The sequence below is a fragment of the Lepidochelys kempii genome, chromosome 13 (assembly GCF_965140285.1).
Source record: "Lepidochelys kempii isolate rLepKem1 chromosome 13, rLepKem1.hap1, whole genome shotgun sequence".
NCBI lineage: Eukaryota > Metazoa > Chordata > Testudines > Cheloniidae > Lepidochelys > Lepidochelys kempii.
Window position 1 is genome coordinate 33,408,000 of NC_136392.1, and position 6,274 is coordinate 33,414,273.

At 47.2% G+C, this 6,274-nt stretch overlaps 1 pseudogene; it reads right to left on the reverse strand.

The window, feature by feature from the left end:
• Positions 1 to 4,966: 4,966 nt before the first annotated feature.
• On the reverse strand, positions 4,967 to 5,873 carry LOC140897206 (olfactory receptor 12D1-like; annotated as a pseudogene).
• Positions 5,874 to 6,274: the final 401 nt, after the last annotated feature.

Genomic DNA, 6,274 nt, shown 5'->3' on the forward strand with positions numbered 1-6,274 from the left:
TCCTGAGGAAGCTCGTAGAAGGTAGGTAATATGGATGGGGCGTATTCAGCTGTTGTGACCTGCACTGGATGTGCTATGTTTGTCTTTCTTCCACAGGACAGAAGCTACTTTGTCTGTACAAAGTGCAAGCTGGTCGCCATATTGGAAGAGAAGATTCGAGGTCTGGAGCAACAGGTATCAACCCTGCATTGCATAAGAGAAATTGAAGATTACCTGGACAGACGTCAGGGCACAAGGTTCTGAAGATTCAGAGCAGGCTGCACATCAAGGACAGGAGGATGGTGAAGAAATTTGGCATCATGTGACCTCCAGAAGAAAAAAGGGGAACGTCCATGTACCAGCAACACAGATACAGGTAAGTAACCATTTTCATGTTCTCTCCACAGGTACTAATGCGGAAAGTGGACCAGATGATACGTCTGAGGGAAGGGTGCAGAAGGAGACTCCGCCAATTGGAAGGCATGAGATGCACTATCCTAGGGTTGGGGGTTCCATGAGCACCACTCCCAAGAGAAGGAGGCGGGTGGTGGTGGTCGGGGACTCTCTCTGCAGGGGGACTGAGTCATCTATCTGCCGCTCTGACCGGGAAAACCGAGAAGTCTGCTGCTTGCCAGGAGCTAAGATTCGCGATGTGACGGAGAGACTGCCGAGACTCATCAAGCCCTCAGATCGCTACCCCTTCCTGCTTCTCCACGTGGGCATCAATGATACTGCCAAGAATGACCTTGAGCAGATCACTGCAGACTATGTGGCTCTGGGAAGAAGGATAAAGGAGTTTGAGGTGCAAGTGGTCTTCTCGTCCATCCTCCCCATGGAAGGAAAAGGCCTGGGTAGAGACCATCGAATCGTGGAAGTCAACGAATGGCTACGCAGGTGGTGTCGGAGAGAAGGCTTTGGATTCTTTGACCACGGGATGGTGTTCCAAGAAGGAGGAGTGCTAGGCAGAGACGGGCTCCACCTAATGAAGAGAGGGAAGAGCATCTTCGCAAGCAGGCTGGCTAACCTAGTGAGGAGGGCTTTAAACTAGTTTCACCGGGGGAAGGAAACCAAAGCCCTGAGGTAAGTGGGATACAGGGAGGAAGTACGAGCAGGAGCGCGTGAGAGGGGAGGGCTCCTGCCTCATACTGAGAAAGAGGGGTAATCAGCGAGTTATCTCAAGTGCCTATACACAAATGCACGAAGCCTGGGAAACAAGCAGGGAGAACTGGAACTCCTGGCACAGTCAAGGAATTTTGATGTGATTGGAATAAGAGACTTGATGAGATAACTCACATGACTGGAGTACTGTCATGGATGGATATAAGCTGTTCAGGAAGGACAGGCAGGGCAGAAAAGGTGGGGGAATTGCACTGTATGTAAGAGATCAGTATGACTGCTCAGAGCTCAAGTATGAAACTGCAGAAAAACCTGAGAGTCTCTGGATTAAGTTTAGAAGTGTGAGCAACAAGGGTGATGTCGTGGTGGGAGTCTGCTATAGACCACTGGACCAGGGAGATGAGGTGGATGAGGCTTTCTTCAGGCAACTCACAGAAGTTACTAGATTGCAGGTCCTGGTTCTCATGGGAGACTTCAATCATCCTGATATCTGTTGGGAGAGCAATACAGTGGTGCACAGACAATCCAGGAAGTTTTTGGAAAGTGTAGGGGACAATTTCCTGGTGCAAGTGTTGTAGGAACCAACTAGGGGCAGAGCTCTTCTTGACCTGCTGCTCACAAACCGGGAAGAATTAGTAGGGGAAGCAAAAGTGGATGGGAACCTGGGAGGCAGTGACCATGAGATGGTCGAGTTCAGGATCCTGACACAAGGAAGAAAGGAAAGCAGCAGAATACGGACCCTGGACTTCAGAAAAGCAGACTTTGACTCCCTCAGGGAACTGATGGGCAAGATCCCCTAGGAGAATAACATGAGGGGGAAAGGAGTCCAGGATAGCTGGCTGTATTTTAAAGAACCCTTATTGAGGTTACAGGGACAAACCATCCCAATGTGTAGAAAGAACAGTAAATATGGCAGGCGACCAGCTTGGCTTAACAGTGAAATCCTTGCTGATTTTAAACAGAAAAAAGAAGCTTACAAGAAGCGGAAGATTGGACAAATGACCAGGGATGAGTATAAAAATATTGCTCGGGCAGGCAGGAGTGATATCAGGAAGGCCAAATCACACCTGGAGTTGCAGCTAGCAAGAGATGTTAAGAGTAACAAGAAGGGTTTCTTCAGGTATGTTAGCAAGAAGAAGAAAGTCAAGGAAAGTGTGGGCCCCTTACTGAATGAGTGCAGCAACCTAGTGACAGAGGATGTGGAAAAAGCTAATGTACTCAATGCTTTTTTTGCCTCTGTCTTCACGAACAAGGTCAGCTCCCAGACTACTGCACTGGGCAGCACAGAATGGTGTGGAGGTGACCAGCCCTCTGTGAAGAAAGAAGTGGTTCGGGACTATTCAGAAAAGATGGATGAGCATAAATCCATGGGGCCGGATGCGCTGCATCTGAGAATGCTAAAGGAGTTGGCGGATGTGATTGCAGAGCCATTGGCCATTATCTTTGAAAACTCATGGCGATCGGGGGAAGACCCGGACGACTGGAAAAAGGCTTATGTAGTGCCCATCTTTAAAAAAGGGAAGAAGAAGGATCCTGGGAACTACAGGCCAGTCAGCCTCACCTCAGTCCCCAGAAAAATCATGAAGCAGGTCTTCAAAGAATCAATCCTGAAGCACTTACATGAGAGGAAAGTGATCAGGAACAGTCAGCATGGCTTCACCAAGGGCAAGTCATACCTGACTAATCTAATTACCTTCTATGACGAGATAACTGGTTCTGTGGATGAAGGGAAAGCAGTGGACGTGTTTTTCCTTGACTTTAGCAAAGCTTTTGACATGGTCTCCCACAGTATTCTTGCCAGCAAATTAAAGAAGTATGGGCTGGATGAATGGACTATAAGGTGGATAGAAAGTTGGCTAGATTGTCGGGCTCAACGGGTAGTGATCAATGGCTCCATGTCTAGTTGGCAGCCGGTATCAAGTGGAGTGCCCCAAAGGGTCGGTCCTGGGGCCGGTTTTGTTCAATATCTTCATAAATGATCTGGAGGATGGTGTGGATTGCACCCTCAGCAAGTTTGTAGATGACACTAAACTGGGAGGAGAGGTAGATACGCTGGAGGGTAGGGATAGGATACAGAGGGACCTGGACAAATTGGAGGATTGGGCCAAAAGAAATCTGATGAGGTTCAACAAGGACAAAGTGCAGAGTCCTGCACTTAGGACGGAAGAATCCCATGAACCGCTACAGACTAGGGCCGAATGGCTCAGCAGGAGTTCTGCAGAAAAGGACCTAGGGGTTATAGTGGACGAGAAGCTGGATATGAGTCAACAGTGTGCCCTTGTTGCCAATGACAATGGCATTTAGGGATGTATAAGTAGGGGCATTGCCAGCAGATCGAGGGACGTGATCATTCCCCTCTATTTGACATTGGTGAGGCCTCATCTGGAGTACTGTGTCCAGTTTTGGGCCCCACACTACAAGAAGGATGTGGAAAAATTGGAAAGAATCCAGTGGAGGGCAACAAAAATGATTAGGGGACTGGAACACATGACTTATGAGGAGAGACTGAGGGACCGGGGGATGTTTAATCTACGGAAGGGAAGAATGAGGGGGGATTTGATAGCGGCTTTCAACTACCTGAAAGGGGAGGGGGGTTCCAAAGAGGATGGCTCTAGACTGTTCTCAGTGGTAGCAGATGACAGAACAAGGAGTAATGGTCTCAAGTTGCAGTGGGGGAGATTTAGTTTGGATATTAGGAAAAACTTTTTCACTAGGAGGGTGGTGAAACACTGGAATGCGTTACCTAGGGAGGGGTGGAATCTCCTTCCTTAGATATTTTTAAGGTCAGGCTTGAGAAAGCCCTGGCTGGGATGATTTAATTGGGGATCGGCCCTGCTTTGAGCAAGGGGTTGGACTAGATGACCTCCTGAGGTCCCTTCCAACCCTGATATTCTATGATTCTATGTGGGGGAAGAAAGGGTCTGTCTGTCTGTGTGACGCTTTTGCCAGGATCAGATCAGGAATGCTCTTCAGAACTCCTGTAAAAATTTAGTAAGTAATCTAGTTAGATATGCGTTAGATTCTGTTTTAAGTGGCTGATAATATAAGTTGTGCTGAATGGGATGTATATTCCTGTTTTTGTGTCTTTTTGTAACTTCAGGTTTTGCCTAGAGGGATTGTCTATGTTTTGAATCTGACTTCTCTGTAAGGTATTTCCCTTCCTGATTTTACAGAGGATTTTCTTTTACCTCTTCTTTAATTAAAATTCTCTTTTAAGAACCTGATTGCTTTTTCATTGTTCTTAAGATCCAAGGGTTAGGGTCTGTGTTCACCTATGCAAATTGGTGAGGATTTTTATCAAGGCTTCCCCAGGAAAGGGGGTGTAGTGCTTGGGGGATATTTTTGGGGGGAGACATTTCTAAGTGAGCACTTCCCCTGTTATTTTTGTTCGACACTTTGGTGGTGGCAGCATAAGGTCCAGGGACAGAAGGTAAAACAGTTTGTACCTTGGGGAAGTTTTAACCTAAGCTGGTAAAAATAAGCTTAGGGGTCTTTCACGAAGGTCCCCAAATCTGTACCCTAGAGTTTAGAGTGGGGAAGTAACTTTGACTGTTTCCAACTGAAAATGTCTCCATCAACAGACATTAAGATGGAGTACATGAGTACATATCAGTAATTTAAGGATAAATATATTACAAGGATGTTGAAAATTTCCCACAATACACACAGGATATTCACCATTAAAGTTAAAGAAAATCCAAACATCTTATGAGAAATGATGTTATTCTAGCCAAGCAACCTTAACTCTGCCCTGTAGTGACACCAGAAAGTGGGGAAAATGAAAAAAATACAAAGGGTTTTTAAAAAAGACAAAGACTAAAATGCTTTAATTGTAATTGAACATTGCTTGCCTTCATTTAATTCTTTTTCTTTAAGGGAAAAGTTTTCTGTTCAGGAATTTCCTTAGTGCTGTTTTCACCTCCTTATTTCTCAGGGTGTAGATCAGGGGGTTCAGAAGTGGGGTGACGATGCTATACGAGGATGTGTATCATGTCTCTTTCAGAGAGGAACCTGGAGAGGCAATCATGTAATTACCAAGGACCGGCATATAGAATAGATACCATGGGGAGGTGAGAGGCACAGGTGGAAAAGGCCTTTCTCCTGCCATTCCTGAAAGCGGACCTTCAGGAGGAGGAAGGAAATGATATAGAGGTAGGAGAGAAGTGTGAGGATGAACGGACTCAGCGCGATGCTCCCAGTGACGAAGTTGAGCAGTGTCAAGTTGAGGCGGGTGCTGCTGCTGCAGGCCAGGCTCAGCAGGGGCTTGATATTACAGAAGAAGTGGTGGATTTCATTGAGGCCACAGAAATGCACAAATCCTGAAATGTCATGACAGTGTGCATCAGCACAGGAAGGAAGCCAGTGGCCTAGGTGTCTGCTGCCAGGAGCAGGCAGGCCTGTGGGCTCATGACCAGCCTGTAGTGCAGTGGGTTGCAGATGGCCAAGTAGTGATCATAGGCCATGACGGGCAGCAGCAAAGCCTCACTGCTGCCCAGGAAGTGGAAGAAGTGGAGCTGGGCCAGGCATCTGGCAAATGAGATGGTCTGGTGCCCCGAGAGGAAGACGGTCAGCATCTTGGGCACGGTGACTGTGCTGTAGAAGATGTCCAGGTGGGAGAGGTGGCCTAGGAAGAAGTACATGGGGTTGTGGAGCCGGGGCTCAGCCAGCACCACAGCTATGATGGCCCTTTTGCCCAGCAGGCTGGTCATGTAGAGCATTCCTGATGTAATGGGACTGGATGGAATCAAACATTTAGGGGTGGTGTTTTCTGGCTGCATCTATAAGGGCCTTCTGTACCCAGTCAGAGTAGTACAAAAAAGAAGAATGATAGAGCTCTGCATTTCTTCATGACTCTGAGAGAGAGTGGGGTGTGTATGAACACAGAGAGACAACAAGCTCTCCTGATATGATGATCCACAAGGAGAGGTTTCCCTGTGTGGATGGAGGTTGGGATTTTAAAGCAACCTAAGGGGGTTAGACACCCAAATGCCACTGAAAGTTAATGTGAGTCGGACACTTAACTCTGATAGGCTGGTTTGAAAATCCTGTCCTCACAGGGGAGAAGGCAGGAGCTTCCACTGGATTTTTAACATGGGGCTGCTTTTTCCATTCCACCATGGCACAGGAAGAAATAGGGTCTATCTCCAGCACAACACTACTGAGTGAAAATCACCATTGA